The 27,510-nt window shown below is 47.5% G+C and overlaps 2 long non-coding RNA genes across 3 annotated transcripts; one reads left to right on the top strand and one right to left on the bottom strand.

Moving 5' to 3' along the window:
- Positions 1 to 117: 117 nt before the first annotated feature.
- LOC311591360 lies at positions 118 to 26,626 on the top strand. Of its 2 annotated transcripts, none has more exons than XR_014777081.1 (6): positions 118 to 395; positions 8,655 to 8,770; positions 12,815 to 12,905; positions 17,633 to 17,684; positions 23,753 to 23,899; positions 26,026 to 26,626. It is a non-coding gene; the product is annotated as an uncharacterized lncRNA (long non-coding RNA). The 2 variants fall into 2 exon arrangements; XR_014777082.1 differs by lacking the exon at positions 26,026 to 26,626 and adding an exon at positions 24,323 to 24,600.
- Positions 19,664 to 21,535, bottom strand: LOC311591362. Its single transcript, XR_014777084.1, has 3 exons — positions 21,393 to 21,535; positions 20,186 to 20,545; positions 19,664 to 19,776 (listed from the first exon to the last, which is right to left on the bottom strand). It is a non-coding gene; the product is annotated as an uncharacterized lncRNA (long non-coding RNA).
- Positions 26,627 to 27,510: the final 884 nt, after the last annotated feature.

Genomic DNA, 27,510 nt, shown 5'->3' with positions numbered 1-27,510 from the left:
TTCATCACAGAGGGATGCCTTAGCGTCCCAGACTGAGGATATGTTTCCTTTTGTGACACAGAAACCTAACTAGCTTGCCCTCCTGGCCTTCTCAGTGACATCTAGGCTCTGGGACAGGAGGCCTTACTCTCAGCAGGGAGGTGATGGGGATGACTCTAGGGCAGAAAAATGGGCTAGCTGAGTCATGACTGGTTTAGGAGATCAGTTCTTTATCTGTCATCAGATTGGCCTACGTTCCTGGACAGAAATTTAGAAGCAGAAAGAGCTGCACGTCCTGAAAACGCAAGAGGAGGTGACCTGGATATCCTGGGCTACACCAGCCTCAGTGGCAGGTGTAGAGAGACCGTCTCTGTGTACTGGCTGAGCTGTGTCTCTGACCTCTGTCCTCTGCTCAGGTGACTTTCCTGTAATCCCTCCCTACAGGTGATTTCTTGAAGGTGAGTGAACTCACAGGTTGCCCTTACAGGACTGGAAAAGAAAAGGAAGGGCGGAGCAAGCACCTTCAAGGGACTCACAGTGGTTTGTTAGGTCAAAGTATGGGGACCCAGCTATACTGTTCAAAACCATAGCTAGTGGATCCTGGGGGGGGCGGGCAGGAAGTGGGGAGGTGGGCGTGGCCAGGGTGAGCATGATGAGAAACAGAATTCTAGGGAGACAGGGTCAGTGAAACAGCTCATTTAATTGGGGGGGGAGGGGGTCGGAACAAAGGCTATTTAAACCCTTAGGGGATGGGTAGAGACTTTAAGGGTGAGTGTACATCGTTGGCCAGGGTGCTGGGGGTGCCTCATTTGCATAAGGAGGAATGTCCAGGTGCTGCTGGGCGTGATCTTATAAGAGGAGTGGAATTTTAACTTCCTGGGGAGGGACCAGGGCTACGTACACCAGGACATGCAGGCCCAGAGCAGAGGAGAGTGGTCCTACTCCTGTGCATCTCAGGGTGATATTTCTGGGGTTTGGCCACGCCTCCACCCCACTCTTTACCCTGAACCCTGCTTCCCTTCCTTCTCTGTCCCACAGCTCCCTGGCCCCTCATGGCCGCACACCCACCTCTTTTTGTTTGTTAGTTTGTTTGTGGTGGGTTTTTTTGTTTGGTTGGGTTTTTTTGTTTGTTTGTTTTTGTTTTTTTGAGACAGGGTTTCTCTATGCAACCCTGGCTGTCCTGGACTCACTTTGTAGATCAGGCTGGCCTCGAACTCACAGCAATCCGCCTGCCTCCCAAGTGCTGGGATTAAAGGCGTGCGCCACCACCGCCTGGCTTAAGATTTACTATGTATACAGTGTTCTGCCTGCATGTACACCTGCACACCAGACAAGGGCATCAGATCACACTATAGATGGTCGTGAGCCACCATGTGGTTGCTGGGAATTGAACTCAGGACCTCTGGAAGAGCAGCCAGTGCTCTTAACCTCTGAGCCATCTCTCCAGCCCACTTATCGACCTCTTGATCCAAAGCCAAGTTCATGTCTCTGGGATTTCATTTCCTGAATGTTCCGTTGTGTCCCGAATATCACCCCCTTGGCGACATGGGAAGACCAGCTTCTGGTGCCAGGGGCCATGGCAGGAATGCTGACCAGGCACCCACCCGAGTACAGACAGGCTCTGAGCTCCAGGCTGCTCAGACTCTACTTACCACGGTGTCTCTTCTTTACTGCCAGGCTGTGCAAGGTAAGTCTAGGGAGATGAGGCAAATTGTCTCGAGATTGCTGGTCCAGAGCCGGGAACTAAGGAGATGAGCAGTCTTAGAGGTGCTTTGCACCCCGGAGGGGTCAGAGAAAATTCTAGATGTGTATCTTTGTAGGGCTTAAAACAGAGAGAGGAAGGGTCTTTTGTGTATAAGACCATATCATCTTCAAATAAAGTTACTTTCTACTTCTTCCTTTCCTGTTTGCATCTCCTACAGTTGTCTTGTTGATCTAGTTAAGAATTCAAGTACTAGTTTGCATCTTCTTCAGTTGCCTGTAATCTAGTTAAGAATTCAAGTCCTAAAAAAAAAAATTAGATTAAAAAAAAAAAGAATTCAAGTACTTTGCTGAACAGGTATGGAGAGGGTGGACATCCTTGTCTTGTTCCTGACCAAGAGAAGTCGAGTTGGTGCCCACCTAGAAGTTTCACCCCTACTCTCTAGCATTTGTGGTTCCAGAAGGTACTCTGCATACCTACCAGAGGAGAAAGCTGATCATCACTATCACCCAGCTACGAAGCCTGTAGGCTCAATTTTCTTATCAATTATAGTTTATTATGAACTCATTAAACGAGCCTACCTCCCTAACAACCCGCTAGCCCAAACAATCAGAGAAGGGTATTAAAGAGCCCTACAACGAAACCTTAAGGATATCAGTCCCTGGCATAGTCAGCAGGGTTTCAGCAGACCAGCAATCCCACCAAAGCTGCTGCTGGAACCTCAGGCCTCAGCTGGAGTCCAAAGCCTTGAAGCTTTCCCTGGAGCAGTTCTCTTTAGGAGCCTCTTGAAATGCGGGGATGAACAGCCAAAAACCAAGTCCCAACCAAAAGCCTCTTCTCCTGTTTTGTGTGTGTGTGTGTGTGTGTGTGTGTGTGTGTGTGTGTGTGTGTGTGTATGTGTGTGTGTGTATGTATGTATATATGTGTGTGTGTATGTGTGTGTATGTATATATATATATATATATATATATATATATATATATATCCTCTGTCTGTTCAAGAGTGTTTTTCACCACGCTCCCCCATGAAGTAGTTCACCTTCTAAGTTGTCCTCTGGCTGCCTCGCGTGCACCATGGCACTGCTTCCATAGTGAGGTGAGAAGTGAGAGGGGTCTAGTCAGTTTAAGGGGAGGCTCAAAGTGAAGCAAGAGAAATGCATCAGTATTGGGAAAGATGGGGCCTTTGGTCCTGGGCTGGTGGATCCATCTTTCAGCCTTAGTTGGCTGCGTGCGTGCATGCGTGTGTGCGCCCGTGCATGTGTGTGTATGCATACGTGTGTGCACACATCCTTGAGTGCACATGTGCAGGTCTGCGGGCCTCTTACAGTTCGACATCATTGTATTGAACTCTGACCTCAGAACTCTGACCTCAGGCACTCTAATATCAGAGTTTTGTAACTTGCTCAGGCTTTCCAGCCTCCTCTTCCATTCTGGAAAAAAAAAAACAAAACATCCAGCAGCCGGCCATCTTAAACTGCACATACGGGTCCTTCTGTACTAAAAATATGTCCACTTTTCACTTCCCTTTAAACATTTTCTTCTACTTACTATTTTCCGTCTTACTCCTATGAGAAATAACATGAGCAGATTTGCCATCTGTTGTGAGTTTTTTTTCTCCTTGGGGGTGCTGCAATGCCTATCCCCCCCTCCCCCACAAGGCCCCAACAACAAACTCAAGTTCAGTTTCACTGGCCCGGCATTCACCTTGGGGGAACCACCAATAGGTTATTGGGTGTACTTACAAAGTTACCGACGGCCACTCTGCAAACACTTCACCCAGCATGGATGGTGGCTTTTCCTGTAGTCACACAGGTGGAGCCCTTTTCCTTAGTTTTCCTCTGACCCTCCCCACAGTCCTGAGCTGCTTTCTGTCATGGGATGGTTACCGGTCGAAAAGAATACTCTGTTCCCCCAAAGACTCAGGACCGCCCCAACTCTGTAATTCCATAACACACCCGTAGCTCATGGATGTCTTTCCCAAGGACACTCTCCTGGATAGATATGAAATCCTGGATGAGCCCCTAAATTGTTGGGGGGGGAACCTACTCCCAACAATGCACAACGAGGCACAGGAAGGAAGCGAGAACAACACAGCGAGTCAATTTTCCTTTGCAGAAACACGCGCGTGACCCAAACCAAACAACCAAGCCTGCTGGGATAGAAAGTTCACTTAGATTTTATTTTAATACGGATGGTGGCTCTACCTTACTCGCTGGTGGAAACTCAACTCACAGTTTGACACAATTGCTAAAATAACCAGCGCGCTGGGGAATGCTGTGGTAGGGAGTCAGCCCTACGGGAGGTACAGGGATTGGGCAAACAGAAGCAAGCAAAACAGAACAGGTGATGTTTATGGAGTATCGCCCATTGGCTGCCAAGCCGCCTTCGACAGAGGGAAAAAAACACACACACAAACCTGTTTCACAGTAAAAAAAAAAAAAGTCCCACATGCTCGTATATTAAGACTATCCCTAGCTGGATGTGGTGGTGCTCGCCTTTAATCCCAGCACTTGGGAGGCAGAGGCAGGCGGATCTCTGTGAGTTCGAGGCCAGCCTGGTCTACAAAGCGAGTCCAGGACAGCCAGAGCTACATAGTAAGACCCTGTCTCAAAGTCATGTGCACGCAACCTGACTGATGTTGCTTGTTCTGCAAGCTTGACACCCTGAGTTTTGTCCCTGGAGCCCATAGCATTAGAAAGAGAAAGCCTACTCCGTATGCATACTGTGCCCACCCCCATCAACCATACACTACAGAATTATTTTAAATCACATTTACTTATTTGGTATATTTGTGTAATGAAAACGGGCTAGCGTGCTGCGGGGGGGGGGGACATCAAAATAAGGAGTGGGGGACTGTATGGCCCTTTATAGGACCCTTGGCCAGAGTTTGCATATCCTAGCGCTGCCTCCCCCCATAGCTATTTAGCCTGCACGTATGACAGAACATATGTCTAATGCTCATGAGGCCAGAAGGGGGCATCATATCCTTGGGAGTGGAGTCGCAGATGGTCGTGAGCTGCTATGTGCAAAAAAGCCAGGTCTTTTTTTAAGAGCAGCCCCCCCCCCCAAGTCACCTCTCCTAGACACCTCTTGCCTCCTCCTATCGTGTGCTAATCTTGATGCAGCCTTTTTCATCCTCTACTCTCCCGCCACAGTTGTGGGCAGAGGCGTACAGGGAGACAGATGGAATTAGAATGGAGGATCATGCAATGCTTGGTGGTGAAGACAGTGGGGAATGCGAGCAAGAGAGGAAGCCTGGGCTGTGTAACAGGGCTGGACACTCCCCAGTAGGCGGAAGAGCTAGGCTCAGGGAGCTAAGGAGACGGCGGTGTGGGCAAGGAAGACCTGAGAACATGGCTGCTCCTAGGTCTGGGTGTGGAGAAGGATTATTGTAGATATGAGGGAGGAAACAGCCAGAAGTATCTGGAAGTGTCCAGCCGGTCTGACCCAGCAGTGAAGAGGGCCACAAGATGGGAGAAGAGAAGCGCAAGAGAGGGAGAAAGAGAGAGGAACAGGACTCTAGAGGTCAGGAGTGAGCCAGGAGACCAAGAGCTGGCTGGCTGGAGGAGAAACCGGGGCACCGAAGCAAAGCTCAAGGATTAGTGAGGTTGAGGGTGGTGTGGGGGTGGGGGGCAGAGTAAGAAGTGCTGGGAGGAGCCAAGGCTCTGTAACAGGGATTGGCCTAGGCTGAGTCTGCTTTGATATGTTAAAAACAAAACAAAACAAAACAAAACCACAGCCATTGTTTTGAGACCTCACATTGTAGCCTTTTGTAGATGATAAAAAAAGGATGCCGTGGTCGATAACTACTTCCTGCTGAAATTGGGGCTTCCTGGCTGGGGCTCAGAAAGGCTGAAATGACTGCAGAGAATGGGAAGAGAGGAGTCCAGGCTGGACGATGCCTCTTTCACTCGCTGCCAGGTTCTGAGGGACCATTGGGGTGGGGGGGTGGGGGGTGGGGCTAGGGACATGCAGCCACTTTGGAGCATTCTGGGACACAAAGGCTCAGGCTGGTTGGAAACTCCATTAGGCATACCCAGGGCTGGCGTGTTTGGAGCAGTCTGTCGTCTTTAGTTGACTGGAAATCTGCTGGGACAGATGTAGACTAGGGACAGAAGATAAAGTTAAGGAGTTTAGGGGAAATCTGTGTCTGGGGTGTACATTTGAAACTTCAAGACCCTTCGTCCTGGTGGCTGGGTGATTTGGGGGGCAGGGAGGGGATGAGGTGGGAAGAATCAAGCCTCAGGAATGGCAGTAGGCAGGGGCACTCAGGCTGTTGACTGACCGGGGTACTTATCTGGAGTCCATTTGACCTGTGAGAAACAGATCCAAGTCCACTCCCTGAAGCTTACATGAAATTTTTTTTTGAGAAGCAACTCTAAGTCTATATACTTAGGGGACAACCAAGGTAAATGTATAGTTTTGAGCTTGTGACTCTGGTGTGACTACGGGAGTGCTTTGCCCGGGTTAGACCAATAGCTTATCAGAACTCTGCTGATAAATGTTAAAACTCTGGATGTTCGGAAGTCTTAGTATAACAATAGCACAGAGAGAAGGAGAAATCTGAAACATTTAAAAAATGTTTATAGGCTTTGATCCGCTTCCTTATAACTTGCATTTACACATCTTAAAACCTTTTTTAGAGCCTCACCATTTAAGCTTTCATGTCCTCAAACTTTTACAGCCTGCATTTAGACATCGTAGAACACTTTCTTTTTCTTTCCCATTTATTATAATTTATTTATCTTACATCCCAATTGTTACCTCTACCTGCTTGTATCTTCCCATTCCCACCCTCCTTCCCTCTTCTGCCCTACTCTCCTCTCCTAGACCTCTGACCGAGGGGACCCTCCTCCCCCACCGTCTGACCTTCAGAACCCTTTTAACCCTTTTCTGCTCACTCCAACACCATGAGACGCAGGTGGCTGGTTACTGTGGGCAGCCATTGCAAGGGAAGTTTCTTTAAATAAAGGAGCAGCAAAAAGTTACTTTGAAACCAGTTTAAAAAATTTATCCGGCTGGAGAGATGGTTCAGAGGTTAGGAGCACTGGCTGTTCTTCCAAAGGTCTTGAGTTCAACTCCTGGCGATCACATGGTGGCTCACAAGCATCTATGATGAGATCTGATGCCCTCTTGTGGTATGCAGGCAGAATACTGTATAAATAATAAATAAATCTTTAAACAACAACAGAAAGAATTTATCAAGAAGTATATTCCCAATGGTTTATGTATCAGTTAAAATGACAGAGATTTGCTGTCACCTGGGTGGTCCCTAAGTTCACATGGTCATGGTGGTGTTATTGGGGACATTGGTCACTTTGGCAGTCATACAGGATAGCATTAAATCTTTGGCTTCCACACAGAGCAGAGTCAACTTTTGGCTACTAGACCCAGAAAATCTGAGAGAGAAAGAGAAAGAGAAAGAGAGAGAGAGAGAGAGAGAGAGAGAGAGAGAGAGAGAGAGAGAGATTGATTTTCCTTGCAGAAAAGGAACGTGGGAAAAATTGACCTCAGTTTGATGAGGCAGAGTATGGCAGACAAATTGTTATGGGTGTGGGTCCATTCCACCCATCTGACCATTAATACATTTTAACAAAGAAGAGGCTTTTATTCAGTCATATACTGGCACCCTGCTGCACGGGAGACTCTGGATTCTGAATGCAGCCGCCCTCAGTCAGTGGCTTTTAAAGGCAAAGAACACAAAGTTACATAATGTCTATGAGTAAGCAGACATCAGGCATTTACCAAAGTAACCCCTGCCAAGCCTGGTGGCGCATGCCTTTAGTCCCAGCACTGGGGAGGCAGAGGCAGGTGGATCTCTATGAATTCGAGGCCAGCCTGGTCTACAAAGAGAGACCCTGTCTCAAAAAACCAACCAAGCAACCAAACAAACAAACAAAAAATACAAAAGGAACCCCTAAGAGTCTTTAACATTTGGAAGTCCAGTTTTGCTTTACAGTTCTCTTAAGCACAGATACTTTAAACTTTTAAACACAAAGTTAGCCATTAACCTAATGTTAGCTGCCACAAACCAGTAGTGTTCAGTTTGGGCAGAGCACTGGTGGCAGGAGAGGCGGGGGTGGTTTCTCCCAGCAGTCCGGGTTACCGCAATCCAGGTGATGTCTTCTTCTTTAAAGGAGAACTTAGGGCTGCCACAAGGGGCTGAAATTTTGTCTATCGTGGCAAGCCTTTTTCATTAAACCCTTTAAATGCCATGGTCAGCAGATTTCTGAGGAGTTTTTGAGGGCCACCCATTAAGTATACCTGACTTTTAAAATAAACTTTAATTGTTTTAGGCTTATCCTTGAAAACATCTACAGAAGGTGAAATAGAATTGGCGAGATGGCTCAGAGGTTAAGAGCACTGTCTGCTCTTCCAAAGGTCCTAAGTTCAATTCCCAGCAACCACATGGTGATTGGCGCCCTCTTCTGGCCTGCAGGCACACATGCAGGCAAACGCTGCATACATAATAAATAAATTTTTTTTTTTTAATTTTTATCTCTGTCAATGAACTGCATTAGTTCTTAGCATGGCTACACACATAGTGCTAAGAACTTTAAAGAATCTGATCATTCATAAAGTGACCATTAATCTGCACATCCTAATTATAGCCTAAAAGAATTACAATTCTTTTTTGTTGCTGTTTGTTGGTTTTTCAAGATAGGATTTCTCTATGTAGCCCTGGCTGTCCTGGACTCGTTTTGTAGACCAGGCCAGGCTGGCCTTGAATTCACAGAGATCCACCTGCCTCTGCCTCTCAAGTGCTAGGATCAAAGGTGTGTGTCACCACGCCCAGCTAAAAATTAGAATCTTGAAGCTCTTTTAGTACCAAAATAAAACTTTAAACCATAAATACAGCTCATAGACTGGGAATTTTATAAAACTATACATATAGTCAACAGAGAGATGGGGAACCTTAATTTTTATTTTTATTATTTTTATTTTTTATTTTTTATTTTTTGGTCTTTTCATAGAACACCGTCACAGAATACCACAGCTTCCTGTATGCCTCGGTTTACCCAAATAGCTAAAGCTGAACAAAGCTAAGCTGAACAAAGCTAGCAAAGGCAACGGGCCCGAAGAGACTTAGGTAAGGAGAGACCGTGCGCCGGCCTTTGCCAAACTGCTTAGGCCGTGGTCTCCCGGATCACAAGATAGGGCTATCTCGTTTCCTGGTATTCCAGCTGTGGTCCTAACTCCTTAGCCTCTCATCTCCTTCCCTGCATGTTAAAGCCTTTTATCCTTTTGTCTTGCCAACTTCCTCTGTTTCTCCAGTCTCTGAGATTCTTTACCTAGAATAATACAGCTGTCTGTATCGCAGTGTGTCCAAAACCCTGGCCAGATGCTAGCTCGTGATAGCAAGCCTCTGTCTGTACGCTCAAGTTTCTTTTCAATTATGTTTTAGTGTGAACTTATTAAATGAGCCTACCTCCCTGACAACCCAACTAACCCGAACAATCGGAAAAGGATATTCAAGAGCACTACAATGAAACCTTAAGGAGATCAGTTCGGAGCAATGATTCTCCCGGCGTAGTCAGCAGGATCTCAGCAGACCAGCAATTCCACCAAAGTTGCTGCTGGACCCCGGGGGCAGCAGCTGGAACCTCAGGCCTCAGCCTGGAATCCGAAGCCTTGAAGCTTTCCCTGGAGCAGTTCTCTTTAGGAGCCTCTTGGAGTGTAGGGATGAGCAGCCAAAAACCAAGACCCAACAAAAAGCCTCCTCTCCTGTTTTGGGTATATATATATATATATGTGAATACACACACACACACACACACACACACACACACACATTTATCCTCTCAGTCTGTTCAATGATGTTTTTCACCAAGCTCCCCCATGAAATAGTTCGACTTCTAAGTGGAAAAACGTGCTGCTTCCTCACATCCAAGTGGGAAACATCCTGCCCTCTTCTCCATCCCATACTTGGGACCAGAAAACAAAAACAGGTTTATCTCCCAATTTGTAAGAGGGGGCCACTGCTGCGATACCAACAGACTTGCCCCTAAAATGGATTTTCAATAGCTCTGTGTGACAAGAGCTGTCTGTCTTTTGAGAGTCATTTTTTCTTTTTCTTTTTAGAGTCATATTTTCAATCAGAAGGATCCGACTAAGGATGACTATCAGGCTGGCACCAAAACCCACCCAGAGGCAGGCAGCCCAACACCAAGAGGTGACCTGGCTTGTGTTGGCCCTTTTAAATGGCTTTCTCAGGCCTAGTCCCCTGGGTCCTGAGCTGGTGTATCCAATTAGCTCAGGCCATATCTGTACCTGACCACAGCCCTCTATTTTAAAGTGAAAACTAGAAGAGTCTTGACAAATATCTAACTACCGACATTTGCAGACTCAATGAAACTTGGAAATGTTAAAGGACAAGCGTTTTGGCTTGACTCACAGCATCATTCTGAGATAAGACCTGTTATTTAGCCATTAAAAAAAAAAAAGAATTATTGAACACAAGAAAAGAAACCCCTCATTTACGCCTTGATTGAGGGATTAAAAATTATGACATTTTAAATCAGCCTTTTTAGCCTTGTTTTGTCGGGAGCCATATTTCTCCCCAAAAGTGGGGGTGAAATTAGGGTGCGCCTTATGGTCCGATTGCTATTTTTTCTTGTTTTTCTTGTTTTACTGCTCTAAAAACTGGGTGCATCTTATGGTCAGGTGTATCTTATAGTCCGGAAAATACAGTATTTGTTTTATGTGTATGGGCTTTCTGTCCCAATGCAGGTGTGTGTACCATGTCCAGTGCCTGGTGCCCACAGAGGCCTCAGGTCATCAGGTCAGTTGTAGATGGCTGCGAGTCTCCGCGTGGGTGCTGGGAAGCGAACCCAGGTCCCCTGCAAGAACATCCAGTGCTCCTACCCCGCTGAGCCACCTCTGCAGCCCCAGCACTGCTCTTCTCACGAAGTCTTTTGAAAGAGAAAAAAATCCTTTCCTACTGTAAACAGGTCACATTCTCAGGTGACTAGGTATGGAGAGGACACGCGGACAGACGTAGTTCTGAGTGTTTCTCTGAGGGCAGTTCTGGATAAAATTAACACCTAAGTGGGTCCATTGAGTCAAGGAGCTTGCTCTTCCTAGTGTGGGTGGGGCTCACGCAATCAGCTGAAGAGCCCAGGAGACCAAAAGGGCTGACACCCCACCCCACCCCCGCCCCCACCCTAACCCCTCACCCTACCCCATCCCCCACCCCCCCACCCCCCACCTCCCGACTAAGAGGGCTTCTCCTGTCTGGCTGCCTTTGGACTGAGATAAATTGCCTATTTTCCTGCTTCCGGAACTCAACCAGAAAGGGCATCTCTCCTTGGATCTCGAGTCTGCTGGCCTCCAGGCAGAAACTTGCTGGGGCTGCATACTCTGGTTTGTTCCACCAGCTTGCTGACCCATCACGATCTGTAGCTTAGGGCTACACAAGAGCCCCAGCACTCAAGAGGATCAGGAGTTCCAAGCTAGCCTGTGCTACATAGGTGAGACGCTCTTTCAAGATCCTGAACTTAAACCAAGTGAAACAAACAGAAGCAAAAAGTACCACCCCCTCTCCCACTCCCCCACCCCACCCCACCCCACCTCACCCCACCCCACCCACTCATTAAAACCCTACAAACAAGCCAGGTGGTGGTGGTGCACGCCTTTAATCCCAGCACTCAGAGAGGCAGAAGCAGGTGGATCTCTGTGCGTTTGAAGCCAGCCTGGTCAACAGAGGGAGTCCACAAAGCCTGGTCTACAAAGGACAGCCAGAAAAACCCTGTCTTGAAAAGCCAAAAACAAAACAAAACAAAACAAAAAAACAAAAAAAAAACCCAAACCAAACCAAAACAGACGGTACACAATCAAGAAGAAGAGTGACAGACAACAACTGTTTCCACATCTCCTTTGGGTTTTGTTTTGTTTTTTAAATAGGTTAGTAGCGGGTTAGAAAGACCCGGTTCTGAAGAAAACGGTTTTATTTACAGCCTGACGTGAGTCAGCTGTGTTCACGTGTAAGAACAGTCCTGAGGACTTGAACGTGGGGTTTCATGAAGTCAGGCACTCTACCAGCCCCAGATGCCTGCATCTTGAATTGTTTTGCCTGTGTTTTCTTACAGGCTCTTTCACATCTTATGTTAGAATCTGTGCTTCATTTTGAGTTGGTTCTTGTGCGGGCGTAGGAGGTATGGCTCTAGTTTCCTTCTTTTGTGACCATCAGACCTGCCAACCATTTGTGGAAGAGGCCTCCACTGCCCATCCCCCACCCCCATCCCCCAGCCCCACCCCCCACCCAGTGCATGTTTGCCCTTGGTATTGTTTTGGGACAGGGTCTCTAAGTAGTAGTGTATCCCTGGCTGGCCTGGGACTTGCTCTATAGACTGGCCTGACCTTGAACTCACAAGAGAATCCACCTGCCTGTGCCTCCTGAGTGCTAGGATTAAAGGCGTGCAACCACCACGTCCCGTCCAATGTATGTTTTTGACACCTCTGTCAGAAATGAGGCATCTGTAGTTGTGCCAGTTTATTTCTGGATTGTCTGCTGTATTTGTTTGCTTTACATTTCTGCTTTTTTTTTTTTTTAAAGATTTATTTATTTATTACATAGACAGTGTTCTGCCTGCATGTACACCTGCCGGCCAGAAGAGGGCGCCAGATCTCATTACAGATGGTTGTGAGCCACCCTGTGGTTGCTGGGAATTGAACTCAGGACCTCTGGAAGGGCAGCCGGCGCTCTTAACCTCTGAGCCATCTCTCCAGCTCACATTTCTGCTTTTGTGCCAGTTCCATGTCCTTTTTTGGTCACTATGGCTCTGTTACATAGTTTGAGATCAGGTAATGTGATGCCTACACAGTTTGGGATCCTTTGAGCTTCTCTATAAATCTCGGGACTTTTTTGGTTGTTGACCTATGAAGAGCACTGTTCAAATTGTGATGGGGTTTGAAGTGACTGTACAGATCCACCCTCTGCAATATACCCACCTTTCCCTGCGTTAATTCTGCTGGTCCTGGAGCGTGGAGACCTTTCTGTTTTCTACTGTCTAATTCTGAAGTTTTCATTGAGAGGCCTTTTCACATCCTTGGTTAAGCAAAGTTTAGTTTTGTTCTTATTTATTTATTTATTTATTTTGGAGCACTACTGTGAATGTGATTTCTGCTCCTGCAGGTTCCTGGGTTTTGATTGTTGGTTTTATCTTGGCTCTTTACTGAAAGTGCTCACCAGATCTAAGAGGTTTCTGAGAGTCACTAAGGAGTAGGTAAGTGTTGTTTTTCCTTTCGTGTTTATCCCTTTTATTTCCTTCTCTTGTCTTATTGCTTTAGCCCAGGCTTCAAGTACTGTACTGACCGTGAGTGAAGAGACGAGTCTTTATAAAGATTTTTCAAGGAGAGGCCCTCAGTCTCCCTGTAGCCCCACGTTGGCAGTGTGTTTGCTGTGCTGGAACCTTTGGGGATTTATTTCCCTGTGTCTGTTTGTGTGCTGGATTACATTTTGATTTGCACATGTTGAACCAAATATTACGGGATGCTTTACAAGTCTGCATGCCCTTCTATTAGAAATTGCTGCCTTAATTTGAATTGTGGGGCCAGTCATGGCCTCTGCCACAGCACTATTTAACAGGTTCATCCTGCAGAACAGGTAGATTAGCTTTCAAGAAATATGTCCTAGGCACCAATCACTCCAAAAAAAAAAAACAAAAAAAAAAAAAACCAAGAACAAAAGTGATAAAAAGCTGGAGGATAGGATAAATGCTTTGGGAAAGGCAGTCTTATTTAAGGATAATCAAATTCAAAATATTAAAGTTACATTAATTATTCCCATCACCTACAATTTAAGTGGACGTGTCACTCTACTTCCACGCACACAGGAAGTCCCACTCCACGGGCATTGGAACACATCGGAGTTAGCCATAAGCATGCAGCCTTCACATTAACAAATTACAGCCCTTAGGTCAGCTCGATTGGCATCCGTCCACCTCAGCTTCCGAGGTCGCAAATACTCTTACAACCTCTGACTTCTTTGTCTCCGGACAACTTTCGGTCAGTCATCATCAATCTGGGAATCAATCAGCCGTTTGTGTTTATTTCGATTCCTGTTGTTCCAGTTGTGACGGACGTTGGGGATGTCGGGCTGATGGAAATTTTCTAAGAAATCGCTTGCACCCTCTCCCAGGAGCGCTGCTTCTAAGCTTTCCCAGGAATGGCCTGACCATGCTGCCCCTCTCACTTCTGGGGAAATATCCTTATCTGGCCCTGCTTGATGGTCTTCCTTATGCCCTGGAGGTCGTGACTCAAGCAAGTATGCCCGAGACATCCTTAGGAGGCTCTGACTCAAAGATGCTCTTGGCACGCCTGCCCCTGGACTTACTCAGGAACAAGCTAATCAGAACAAAATAAACTAGAAAAGATAAACAATATTTGGTAGACTAGAGAGGCTGGTAGCAGATCAAAATAATAGCCTCTTCCTTATACAGATGGACAAAGGGTGATGTGGAGAAATGATAAAAGAGTAAAATGTTAAGACTACACATTTCCTAGAAAAATTAGCTCATGTTGGACCACTATGATGTTGTATAACTAAGAAAAAGGTTAAAAGATATGTCCGGGGACAAAAAAAAAAAGATCTGATCTATGGTCTGGAACAATGTGTATCTACCCTGCCGATTGAATTCTGTATTTAAAAAACAGCAACAAAAAACAAAAAAACAAAAACAAACAAACAAACAAACAAACAAAAACCACTCTGACTGCCAGTCAGTAAGAATGTAAAAATCCTCCTGAAAGAGAAGAGGTGGGTGGGGGAGGGGGAAGGGAAAGAGAGAGCCACTAGCTCATAAGGTCTATTCAGGACAACGAGACAGATTTAAAGATGTGTATTTAAAGTCCTTGCTTTCACTGTCCCTATAAAGAGATTAACTCTTTGATAAACTGGGTGAGGCAGGGAACTGTTAATGGTCTATGGTAATTCCAAGTGGGCATCAAGGGAGTTGTGCTTGAGGGTCCTGATGCTGAAGGAGCTTGAGATCAGCAACTGTCATTTTATTATGGGCTGTTAAAGATGATTTGGAGATGCCAGTTGGCTGTCCGTTGCCTCTTGAAGGGATTGTATTCGGTGGAATACTCATGCCTGTGCTGGTGATCATAACTGGTTGCCGGGATGGGCTTTATTTGGCCTCCTATACTTGTTTTCAACATTAAACAAAGGCAAATAACTAAATTATTGCAGATTGTCGAGGATAGCGAGGAGGTACAAGTTGATGGTCAGCCATATCAGGTGAACAGTTGCCTGAAGGCTAATGGGCAGGCAGAAATGATTATTTTCAGGCAAATAACTTATAAGAATGCTAATGCTACCTCCCAGACCGCCACCCATCCCTTTCAATAGAAATTCAAGAGGATATTAATGATGTCTCTGCTTCGATGCTAATATTGGGTCTTCATATACTTAAGTTACGCCTGAGAAAAGGAGAGAAAAAAATAGGGGGGGGGACAACAGAGTCCTTGATAGAATCTCCCTACTACTGACTCTGACATGAACTCTGGTGCCCCATAGTTGACCACTTCCCCTTGGTGGGGAGGCCTGGTGTCACTCAGAGAAAGGATAAGCGGGCTACCAGGATGAGACTTGAAAGGCTGTGACCATATGGTAGGGGAGGAGGTCCCCTTCTGTCACAGACCTAGGGGAGGGAAATAGGATGAAAGCGGGAGGGGAGGAGGGAGGAATGGGAGGATACAAGTGATGGGATAACAATTGAGATGGAACCTGAATAAATTAATAAAAATAAAAAAATACTAAGGGCCAAGCTTATAAAATGCTGAGGGGGGAAGATTTGAGTACAGAGTGGCTGTTTCTTGCTGTGCTGTCTCTGTTAAATGCACTGCTAAGCACTGACAGAGACAGGCAGAGCTCTATAAATTAATAGTTTTCTCAGTTCTAGAGTTACAATAAACAGGATGGCGATAGTTCAGGCCTTGAGTCCCAGCACTTTCAAGTCACACATCTTTGATCCCAAGACTTGAGAGGTAGAGGCACACGGGTAAGAAGCAGGTGACTCAGCCTCACAGACTGCTTCAAGAGCTGTTTCCTCAAACATCTACAATGACTTCAAAAAGCCTAGCTAAGATGGCCCGTCCTCACAGAAAGTTCTAGTCAGGACTCCACTTAAGCCTTCATTTTCACCACACGCGGAGACTGGACAACAAATGTCACAGCTAGCGTTTTAAAGACGTTACCATTTTCCCAGTTTCCAGGGAGCCCTAAAAGGAGACTATGTCCCAAATCAGGAGGAAGCAGTTTTAAGAGAAGGATGTCCTATTCCCAAGGTGGGGTGAATGGATTGTAGTTGTTCAACAGGTGACAGATGTTTGTAGTCATTTTAGGAGGATGTGGCTGCTAATGGTCTTAGTCAAGGGGGGGAAACCAAGATATAAAACGTTAGACTTAGGGATTTCTCTCTTTTTCTTTTCTCCATCCTTCTTTCTTATTTAGTGGGAGAAGGGTTGGCAAAAGAGGGGGACATAGAAATAATATAGAAACAAAAAGGTAATTGTTGAATCTGCTCTTATAGGTCTTTATATATTGATACAAAATTAAAGATATAATCGGTTATATTGGTATAAATCTTTTGTACACTGATACAAATTTAAGGTTATATTTCAACTCTTTTTAAGGTAGTGTACCTATGCGATTCTTATTTTTTATTAATTAATATTTATTTATTCTTTGTTATGTATACAGTGTTCTACCTGCATGTAACTCCTGCAGGCCAGAAGAGGGCGCCAGAACTCATTACGGATGGTTGTGAGCCACTGTGTGGTTGCTGGGACCTGAACTCAGGACCTTTGGAAGAGCAGCCAGTGCTCTTAACCACTGAGCCATCTCTGCAGCCCCATCCTATGTGATTCTTTAAAACGCCATGTGAAGTTCTACTCCTTCTGAAAACTACTATCACAAACTGTTTAGGGTAATTAAATGCAAAGTAGCAGTCAACCAAACTTGTGGTTTTGTTAGGTACCGGTTTACTTAGTCACAAGTATTTTCTAAGTTCATCAGCCGGTACATAGCTGGAAAGGAGCAGTTCAGATACACTATAGATAGACAGATGGTCTTCAAAAACCTCAGAGATCTACAGAATACGGCATTTGAAAATGTTTTATTAATTTGAGGATTCTTTGACAATGAGACATGTCAGCTCCTGGCAGTACCTCCTTTTTCAACTTCAAAGAAGATAATGAGGATCAAAAAAAAAAAAATTCTCCTTTAGCAGATGGCTTCATATACGACAAGCTAGCAAGAAAACGCCCTCGCTTCCAACGCAGACAGAAGACTGGGCCAATCAGAAGCAGGAAAGTCGACTGCCGAGCTTTGCAAGGACAAGGTAGGCAAGTCCTTTGTGTTATCTGCTTCCCAGAAAAGTCTGTCAGATGTTCTGAGCTGCGAGGCTGAAGATGATGCTCCAACGTTATAGAGACATCTTGGGTGACTGGCCAGGTGGCCAACAGAATCTGTCCTTTCTATGGTTTTGGAAGCTGTCTCCACCGCACTTCCTATTTATTCAGACCCTATTGATCCTTCTCAGGCCTCTGATGGGTTTGAAGATCAGTTTAACAACAGAAACCAAGGCCTCAACTGCCTTCTCAAAAAAAAAAAATATGAAGGTTAGAGGAGTTATAAGAAAAATATTTGGGAGTCTAAAAAGATTTGTTAAGATTGATAACTAAAAAGATATTTTAAAATGCAATTTATAAAGGTTAAAATATATTTAAAAACTTCAATGATGACAAAGGATTTAAGGTGCTGTTGTTTTAAGACTGTTCAACGCTTTAACATTAACTAAATTTTAAATTGTTTCCCAAGCCAATTTGTCTCCTTTTATACCTGTTCCTAAAAAATTGAAATTTTCTCTGGTCTTGGGATTCTTCACCCCCCCCCCCCAATTACTAGGAAATTTTAAATTCTGTCCCTCGTCTGTATTTGTCTCGGCAGATTTTTCACTTGGCTGACAGACTCCATCCAGGGACCACCTCCAGGCTGCAAGGTGATGAACTCTGGGCTTCCTGAAAGCTGATATAAACCAGTACAGATGAAGGGATTGCTCCCTTTCAACTGGATCAGCTAATCAGATGATTCTGATAACTGCCCCACTGCCCAGCCTTTGACTAGCATTTCAGCCTTCCTGCCCCCCCCCCCAATAACAACACCCTAATGCCAGGTGGAAATAATTACAGAAGAGACTACATGGTCCATTGTCCCGCCTACAGGCTGAAATGCTAAGTCACAAAGGATTCCCTGGCATAGGGAACAAGTGGGTTCCTATAATGCCAACTGATACGCTACCCTCACCCCGAGTCTGATGGGGCCCCCCCTCATTCTGTTCCTCCTGGTTATAGAATCTCAACAATTAGGCTTATGGTCTCTGGAAACAGAGGATGCGCCAGAGCCAACTATTTGACTCTAGGACCAAAACTCAGAGGGTGGCGGCGGGGTGGGGTGGGGGGTGGAGGGTGGGGGGAGGGGCAGGGGGGGGTCAGAGGGAGAGGGCGGGGCCAGAGGGCGGAGGGGAGGGGTGGGGAGGGGGTGGGGTGGGGTGGGGTGGGGAGGGATGGGGGACCCTGAAGCCTGGAATGCTGAGGCCTGCCTTTTGACACAGCCGAAGCCACTTCCATATTAATCTTCCTTTGGCTTACGAGGTAAAACTAAGTTCAACATCTTTTTAAACTTCTCAACTCTGCTTCTGAGAAGCGATTCCTCCGTAGCTTGACACTAACACTCCCTGCCAGAGTCAAGTTAACCTACGCTAGATAATTCACCGGTGTCCTAATTCATACTTTGTTATTTACACACTTGGCTACCCTCTGGCTGCACTCTGGTTGTCTGCACACTTGGTTACACTTTGCATGTGACCTAAGCACTGCCTCACTTAGGACCAATCAAACTTAAGGTCAATTAGAACTGCTTGTTAGCAAAATAACTTGAGTCAGAGCTTGAGACACACACACACACACACACACACACACACACACACACACACACACACACTCCGTTCTGCCATCTGGCCCCCTGTATGAATAACTGTGGTTTTCACCTTTACAAACTGACTCTGGGAAACAGGCTCCAGAGTCCTTTCTGTGGCCCTGATTGCAATCAGCCCTGACCCTGGGAAACAGTTAGGCTCCCGGGTCCTTTCTGTGGCCCTGATTGCAATCAACCAGCCTTATCTTGTGGTGGGTGTGTCCCCTTCCCTCAATAAACCGTCCATATCTGGCTGACACTGGAATCCGAGTGGTTAGTGTGGCTGTTCTTGCACACTATAACATGTGTGCTTGGCGCCTAGAGACCAGAAGAGGGCGCCAGATCTCTTGGGACTGGAGTTACAGATGGTTGTGAGGCTCCCTGTGGGTGTTAAGAACACTGAACCAGGTCCTTTGCAAGAGCAGCCTGTGCTCCTAGCCACAGAGATTGCTCTTTACTGCCTCATCTTTTCTTTTTATGATCGTATCTAACCATGTGTAGTCTTAGCATGCCTGGAACACTTTCCGTAGATCAGGCTGGGCTTGAACTCACAGAGACTGCCTGTCTTTCCTTTCTTCCTAACCTTCCCCCTCTCCCTTCCTCCTTCCCTCTACTTCTCTCTCTTTCTTTTTTTACTGAGACAGGATCTCTCCTTGAACTTGGAACTCACCAATTCCCCAGGACTGATTGGTCAGTGGGACAGGAATTTGCCTGTCCCTGCCTCTCCCGGCAGAGCTGTTACAGTCCCGTGCCACAACGCCCAGGTTTTCCCATGAGAACAACCTCAGGTCCTAAAATATGGGATTCTGTGAAAAAAATAAAAACCAAAAAACCTCAAGGAGAGGAGCTTCTGGTTGTGCCGTGCACAGAAGTATAATGAGGCAGGAGATTAATTGACCGGTGGTAAAAAAATAAAATAAAATAAAATAAAAATAAAAAATGTGACCGGCAGAGTGAAAAGAGTGACACTCATTTGTAGAAGTTTTGCGAACTTTATTGCTGTCAGGAGTTAAAGCGGCACACTGTCCGTTGATAGAGTTCCTGGAGTTCCATGGTGAAGTTCGGCTTTCCTTCCCACAACTCGGCCCCAGTTAGGAAAAGCAATTAAAGAGGAAGGGCTGGAATAAAAAGTGACACAGTTAAAAGGGAGAGTGATCAGGAAAGAGTGCAGCTAATGCTGGCAGTAGGAAGAAATGAAAGCCTGAAGAGATGTCATCTAATGTCTCTCTGTGTGATAACGTCCATTGTCCTCCTCCTCTTCCTCCTGCCGACTTCCCACCTCCACTCCCAACCTGTGCCCACTGAGATACTAGGCAGAGTCTGACATCCGTGGACGGAGTTACCTCGCCATCTCTTCAAGTGAGGCATCCTGACTTACTGCTGTTTGTCTCCACTCTGTGTGTCCCGAACTAAATGCTCGAACCACAATATGGGGAGCGTAACGCACAGTCCTCTCGGACTGACAATCCTAGGTGTGAAGTGGGATTAGCTCCACCCGAGCCCCAGAGGTTTCAGAGAGTTACTTACGGTTCACATGGAATCGCGTACGAGCGGTGATAAGGTCAAAGTTGTTAGCTAGGATATGGACCTCATATTCTCCTGTGTCCCGCGGGATGGCCTTGCTGAGGAGCAGGGTTCCGTTGGGGTAGATTGTCTCTCTGCCGCTGTATGCAGGCCCTGTTTGGTTTGTGCCGAGGGAAACTATAAATCGTGCGATTTCGTTTTTATACAGTGGCTCATATACCTTGTACCAGTAAAAGGCCTGGGGTGCCTTTGGCACACGGTAGACAAAGAGAAAAACGCTCTTTCCCTTGGGAAGGACGCGCGGAACAGCTTCAGCATAGGCTTGTGCAGTGGCAGGAGAGTTCCAGCAGGTTAAAAGTGAGGCTGAGAGGGCAGAGAGAAACACCTATCACTGTCAGGACCTTTGCATTGGGTAGAGATTTGAGACCTGATTGTGTTCAACTCCAAGCTTTGGTGTGTGTGTGTGTGTGTGTGTGTGTGTGTGTGTGTGTGTGTGTGTGTGTGTGTATGTGTGTGTGTCTATCCCCTAGTGGGTGGCGGCCAACAGCGTCACCTCCACTCCTCAGTGGCCCTGAATCTTTCCTCTGTATGGAACTTTCTCAGGTGTTCCCACAGCTCACCCCTCACTGCCCTCAGATCCCTGCCCACACGCAGAATCTTTGCCGAGGGGAGGGCATGTCTTCTGTGACCTCCTCCTCTAAAGAGCCTGTGCGTTCATTTTCTGAGCCTTCCCTGCTCGGTTTCTTCTCAAGTGCTTGTCACCCGACCTCCCCGCCTTCTAGCTGTCCTTCCTGCTCTGTCCTCCTGCACACTGGAACTAGGGCTTGGTGGGGAGGACTAGGTTGATCTTGGTCTAAACCTCACTGCCTGGAACAGGCTCGGAGGCTGTGTGCTAATCAGTGTCCCGGAGCCTAGGGTTTATTTGCTGTGATGCTGTTTACTTGTCCCTGTTTGATTGTTACTTGGAGAGTCACCCTGGCAGAGGTGTGGCTGTGGGTCTTCAGGACACAGTGGCAGGCGCTGATAAACTTGCTATAGGGAGCAAGGGAGTCTCTCCTCCCCACTTACCAAGTCAGTCACTAAGCTTCCTGTTGTGCTCAGGCTCCAAGCAGAAGCCTGATGTCCCTTCTCGGGTTCTTCCCCCTCTCAGAAGACCCCCATCCACTCTCTGAGCTCCCCTGCTCCTGACTCTCGAGGAATGTCTCCCTACCTGTGAGCAGGAGCCCCCTCCAGGGGATCTGCCCTTTGTGGAGAGGGGCTGAGGAGAGCTCCATATTCTGCTGCTGCCTGCTGGGCTCTTCCTCTGGGGAAGAGATTGGGCTCCAACCCTGCCTTCAAGCCTGGCTGCTCTGCTGTCTCTGCTTTATCTTCCAGAACTGAGCCTCCTCCCAGAGGAGGGCCCAGAGTCACGTGGGCTGGGGGGGTGGGGGGGTGGAGTCTGCATCTCCAGCCTTGTGCTGTTCTTCTGGCAGTGCTGGCCTCCCATCCTTCTATCCCTTTCTCTCTGGTTCAGTGTTCTAGAACATACTGTGAGCAGCAAGGCTGAGAAGTATCCTGTGCCCTGAATTTGCCTGTCCCTTCCTCTCCCTGTAGAACTGTTACAGTCCTGTGCCACAACGCCCCGGTTTTTCCCATGAGAACGAACTCAGGTCCCTCTGCTTTCCTGGCAAGCAGTACTCGCTGAGCTTTATCACTGGGCTCCTCTTTTTGTTTTGGTTGGGGTGATGGGGATGAGGCGGAAGCCTTGGGCTTGCTAGGTGAGCCCCCTTGCCTCTCACTGAGCTGTATTCTGAGTGCTCAGCATGCCTTGTGCCTCTTACAACTTTAATATTTTAGGGGTTAGATTAAACGTTTGCTGCTGTCAGTGCCTCAGATCTTTGCTTAGAGGACACATTTGTCAGAGGGTTGTTTTTTTTTTAATAGGGTGATAGGAAAGGTGTATGTGAGCGTGTACACACACGCGTGTGTGCGCATGCACACAGAGGCCAGAAGAGGGTGTTTGACCCTCTGGTACTGGAGTCACAGGTGGTAGTGAGCACCGACAAGCCTGCTGGGAACCAAACTTGGCCCTTTGCTTGAACAGCAAGTAGTCCTAACCCTGAGCCATCTCACCACCTCCTCAGCTTCAGCCTCTTGAGATGGGTTTCTGCTCTGTTTAGGATGCCTTAGACCTTCTGGTCAAGGGCTCAGGTGTGTGCCACAGGGCCTGGCGGGGGACACACGTTTCCTGTACACAGTTATCTCTTTAACAGTGGATTCGTGTTTTGTTCTATGAACGTGTGATGATTGGTTCAGCTGACCTGCTGATGGACTTTTAAAAATTATTGGTTGTTATAAATTGTGATGCTGTGAGCATTCATGTGCAACTCATGTGCCCGTTTATTTTTTATTTTTTGGATAAATGGAGTGAGATGGCTTGGCTGTGGAAGTGTTTATTTGACTTAATGAGAAATTATCAACCTTTCCTTTAGAGTGGTTAAACCAGTTCACAGCACCATGAGCGTGGTCAGTCTTTTAAAATGCAGTTATTAGTCAACCATTTCCCCCTGGGGACCTTCCGACCCCCACCTTGCAGAAGAGCTCACGCACGTTATGCCCGTCACGCTGAGTCCTCTTTCACCCTCTCATCTTCCCCATCTTCTCTGGGCCTCAGGTCCCGGGTTCCTGATACGCAGTGGGTGTGAGAATGACCTGGGAGGTTCCCAAACTATCCAAGGCCCAAGGCTCTTGAACATACTGGCTCTTCTTCCCCAGGGATGGAGTCGAGGTTAATGAATGGTGGAAAGTTTCCCTATGGTGGACACCCAACCCTAGCTAAGAGCCACGGCCCAGCTTCTGCCCACGCTAACAGGGAGCCTCCATCTCGACCGCTGTCTCAGATTCTTTCCTACTGAAGTGACAATGTACCAAGAAAAGTGACTCAGGCATTTATATTGAGGCTCACAGTTCAAGTCAGTCATGGCGGGAGGGTTAAGGTCGCAGCAGCTTGACGCACCTGGTCACATCCTAGCTGCCCTCAGGAAGCAGAGCGTGGCGGATGCGTGATGTGACTCAGATTCTGTCTCCGCTTACACAGTCCAGGACACACTGCGCAGGGAGCGGCCCTCACAAGGAAGTTGAGTCTCCCCACATCGTGTAACCAAGACAAGCCCTCGCAGACACTCTCCTAGGTTAACCTTATTTAAACAATCTCACAGGTGAGCCTGGAGGCTGGTCTCCTAGGTGAGCCTAGATCCTCTCGGCGGACAGTTAACACTAACCCTCAGAGCTGCCCGTTAATAGCATCTGGGGAGGTTAAAAATGGCCAGAGTTTGCATTGTCTTCCAGATCAACTAAATCAGAACTTGTGAGCGAGGTCTGAGCATCATTTCACAGATTTCTGAAGGATCCCAGTATGGAGCCATATTCTCTTGGTCCCTCTTCCGTGCTGGGGACCAAACAGAGCCGCACACTCCCGGGCAAGTGCTGTGTCACTGGGCTGTCCCCTCAGCTCTTATTCCTCTGTCTTCTTGAGGTATTTGTCCCTTTCTAATTTTGTATTATTGATATTTTCTGTGTCTTCTGTCTTAGGATTTTATGTTCTCTAGGGTAAGGACGCCATCTTCTCTTTCGTGAATATATACATCGGCCACCAGGAAAGCATTGCCAACCACACAACATTTGGGTCCTGATGTGTGGGGGACTCACGGAGTTGGCCTGATCCAGCTGCCTTGAGAGGCAAGCGTCATACACTTTTCAGGTGAGTGTCTGCGGCTCCTGGGGCACTGTGCGCCTCTCCGTTCCTGAGAAACCAAGGCAGCCCCACAGAGAGGGAAGCACCCAGACCGCCTGAGTATGGCTGCATTCCCCAGAAGTCAGGGAAGCAAACAGCAGTGTGGTGGAACAGGTGGCCTTAGACCTTACTCCTGTGTACCGTGCATAACTTGCAAATACCATTGTATCCTGCCAACTACAACCATATTCTTTCTGACGACCACTGTTCTATTCTGTTTCCGCTGAGGGGGTAAAAGTCTCATTTTGAGCCGGGCATATAACAGGAGGGAAGCTTGGTCTTCCTGTGGGTCTCGTAACAGCAGCAGCAGGGGCTGGCTCTGGCTCTGCCTTTGGATCCTTTTCCCCTAACTGGGCTGCCTTGTCCAGCCACAGCAGAAGATGGACCGAGTCCTACTGCAACTTGATATGCCAAGGCAGGGTGATAGCCATGGAAGCCTCTCCATCTCAGAGGAGAAAGGGACGAGGAGAGAGGGAGAGGCGCACACCTTTAATCCCAGCACTCGGGAGGCAGAGGCAGGGGGATCGCCGTGAGTTCGAGGCCAGCCTGGTCTACAGAGCGACAGCCAAGGCTACACAGAGAATCCTGTCTAGAAAACAAACAAACGAAAGCAACAACAAAAGCAACAGCAACCAACTATTCCTTTTAAAGCCCGATTGCTTGCAATAAACTTGTCTCCACCTCAGTCTTGCTGTGACGCCTCTGACCCAGCCTCATTGACCCCATTCTCTCTGACCATAATTAGGTCGGTCCCCCTGGCCTGGCTGCTTCCAAGTGACACCTCATACAGGGACCTGAAATATGGGACTTTGTGAAAAAAATAAACACCAAAAAACTTCAAGGAGAGGAACTCCTGGTTGTGCCACGCACACAAGTATAATGAGGCAGGAGACTAATTGACCAGTGGTAAAAATAAAATAAAATAAAATAAAAAATAAAAAATGTGACCGGCTGAGTGAAAAGAGTGACACTCATTTGTAGAAGTTTTGCGAACTTTATTGCTGTCAGGAGTTAAAGCGGCACACCGTCCGTTGCTAGAGTTCCTGGAGTTCCATGGTGAAGTTCGGCCTTCCTTCCCACAACTCGGCTTCAGTTAGGAAAAGCAATTAAAGAGAAGAAGCTGGAATAAAAAGTGACACAGTTAAAAGGGAGAGTGATCAGGAAAGAGTGCAGCTAATGCTGGCAGTAGGAAGAAATGAAAGCCTGAAGAGATGTCATCTAATGTCTCTCTGTGTGATAACGTCCATTGTCCTCTTCCTCCTCTTCCTCCTCCTCCTCTTCCTCCTCATGCTGACTTCCCACCTCAGCTCCCAACCCGTGCCCACTGAGTGCAGGGCCTGACAATATGGAGACTGTTTCGGCTGCTTGGCTTTGTCTCTTTCTCAGCTTGATAGGCAGGTTTCTCACACTCCATAAGAAAACTGATCCCTCTTAAGTCATGGACCAGAGCTCCCAGCCGAAAGACTCTATAGCAAGCCCTGTGGCTGGGAGAAGACACAGGAGGGCTTTCTCATTCCCTGGTCCCTGGTGAGCAGAAATGCTGCGACCTGATGATGAGCCAGGCCAATCAGTTATCTCTGGCTGCCACCTTCCAACGACGGACGGTCATTCCGTTAAGGAAAAGGAGTGATGGCAGAGGAAGTGCTGCTCCTAAGGAGCTAGGTTTAAAAGGCTGCCTCCATATGAAACCTTCGCATCCTAAAGACTGTAAAAGGTCTGTTTTCAGTGGATCGTCTCTTAACTTAGCCAGGACAATGAAAAGATGTCATTGGAGAGGTTTTTTTTTGTTTTGTTTTGTTTTTGTTTGGTTTGGTTTGGTTTTGGTTTTTCGAGGCAGGGTCTCTCTATGTTAGCCTTGGCTGTCCTGTAGTCACTTTGTAGATAGACCAGGCTGGCCTCGGACTCACAGCGATCTGCCTGCCTCTGCCTCCCCAGGGCTGGGATTAAAGGCGTGCACCACCATGCCTAGCTTGTATCTATTACCATTTGCCAGCAGGAGCTAATCCCTGGGCTGGACACCCTGGAAGGCAAGGAGCTGCCAGCTGCCCACTGTTTTCTCCTATCTCTTTAGGGCTCTTGACCTTCTGCGAAGTCTCACAGGACCATCAGAACAGCTGGCTGGTTGTCTTCCACACCTCTCCACCTGTGCTGAGCCCACGGAGTCTCAGGAGGAGATGCTCAGGGGACCTACCTCAGACCCAGCTCCCTTCTAGGCTGACTGTCAACAGGCTACCAGCCTACAGTCAATCATTGTACCCTGTGAGCTCTAACTGGAGGTCAAATTCCAACCCAGTCCACCAGCTTCCCAGGGTTCCCGGAACCCAGGTTGGGACAGAGGACTGGAGCAAAGCTTCCTGGTGCTCACCTCTCTGTGAGAATCTCACGGTGGCCTCAGCTAGGCCCTGCCTGAGTCCGGAAGGGTCTCTCTCAAGGCTATGGTCAGGATGAGCATCCTGAGATACTGGACAGAGTCTGACATCCATGGATGGAGTTACCTCGCCATCTCTTCAAGTGAGGCATCCTGACTTACTGCTGTTTGTCTCCACTCTGTGTGTCCCGAACTAAATGCTCGAACCACAATATGGGGAGCGTAACGCACAGTCCTCTCGGACTGACAATCCTAGGTGTGAAGTGGGATTAGCTCCACCCGAGCCCCCAGAGGTTTCAGAGAGTTACTTACGGTGCACATGGAATCGCGCACGTGTGATTCTAAGGTCAAAGTTGTTAGCTAGCGTATGGACCTCATAGTCTCCTGCGTCCATCGAGTTGGCATTCCTGAGGAGCAGGGTTCCGTTGGGGAAGATTGTCTCTCTGCCACTGTATGCAGGCCCTGTTAGATTTTTACCAGTGGATATTGTGTATCGTGCGATTTCACTTCTAAACAGCGGCTCCTTTAGTCTGTACCAGTAAAAGATCTTGAGGTCCTCTGGCAGGCGGTGGACAACGAGGTAAACGCTCCCTCCCTCGGTAAGGAGGGGCGGCACAGCTTCAACGGTGACTTCTGCAGTGGCGGGAGAGTTCCAGCAGGTTAAAAGTGAGGCTGAGAGGGCAGAGAGAAACACCTATCACTGTCAGGACCTTTGCATTCGGTAGAGATTTGAGACCTGAGTATGTTCAACTCTCAGCCTTGGGGTGTGTGTGTGTGTGTGTGTGTGTGTGTGTGTGTGTGTGTGTGTGTGTGTGTCCTAGTGGGTGGCGGCCAACAGCGTCACCTCCACTGCTCAGTGGCCCTGAATCTTTCCTCTGTATGGAACTTTCTCAGGTGTTCCCACAGCTCACCCCTCACTGCCCTCAGATCCCTGCCCACACTCAGAATCTTTGCCGAGGGGAGGGCATGTCTTCTGTGACCTCCTCCTCTAAAGAGCCTGTGCGTTCATTTTCTGAGCCTTCCCTGCTCGGTTTCTTCTCAGGTGCTTGTCACCCGACCTCCCCCGCCTTCTAGCTGTCCTTCCTGCTCGGTCCTCCTGCACACTGGAACTAGGGCTTGGTGGGGAGGACTAGGTTGATCTTGGTCTAAACCTCACTGCCTGGAACAGGCTTGGAGGCTGTGTGCATA

This window comes from Acomys minous (assembly GCF_964271855.1).
Source record: "Acomys minous genome assembly, chromosome: 20".
NCBI classification, from domain to species: domain Eukaryota; kingdom Metazoa; phylum Chordata; class Mammalia; order Rodentia; family Muridae; genus Acomys; species Acomys minous.
This window is presented reverse-complemented; position numbering and strand designations above follow the sequence as displayed.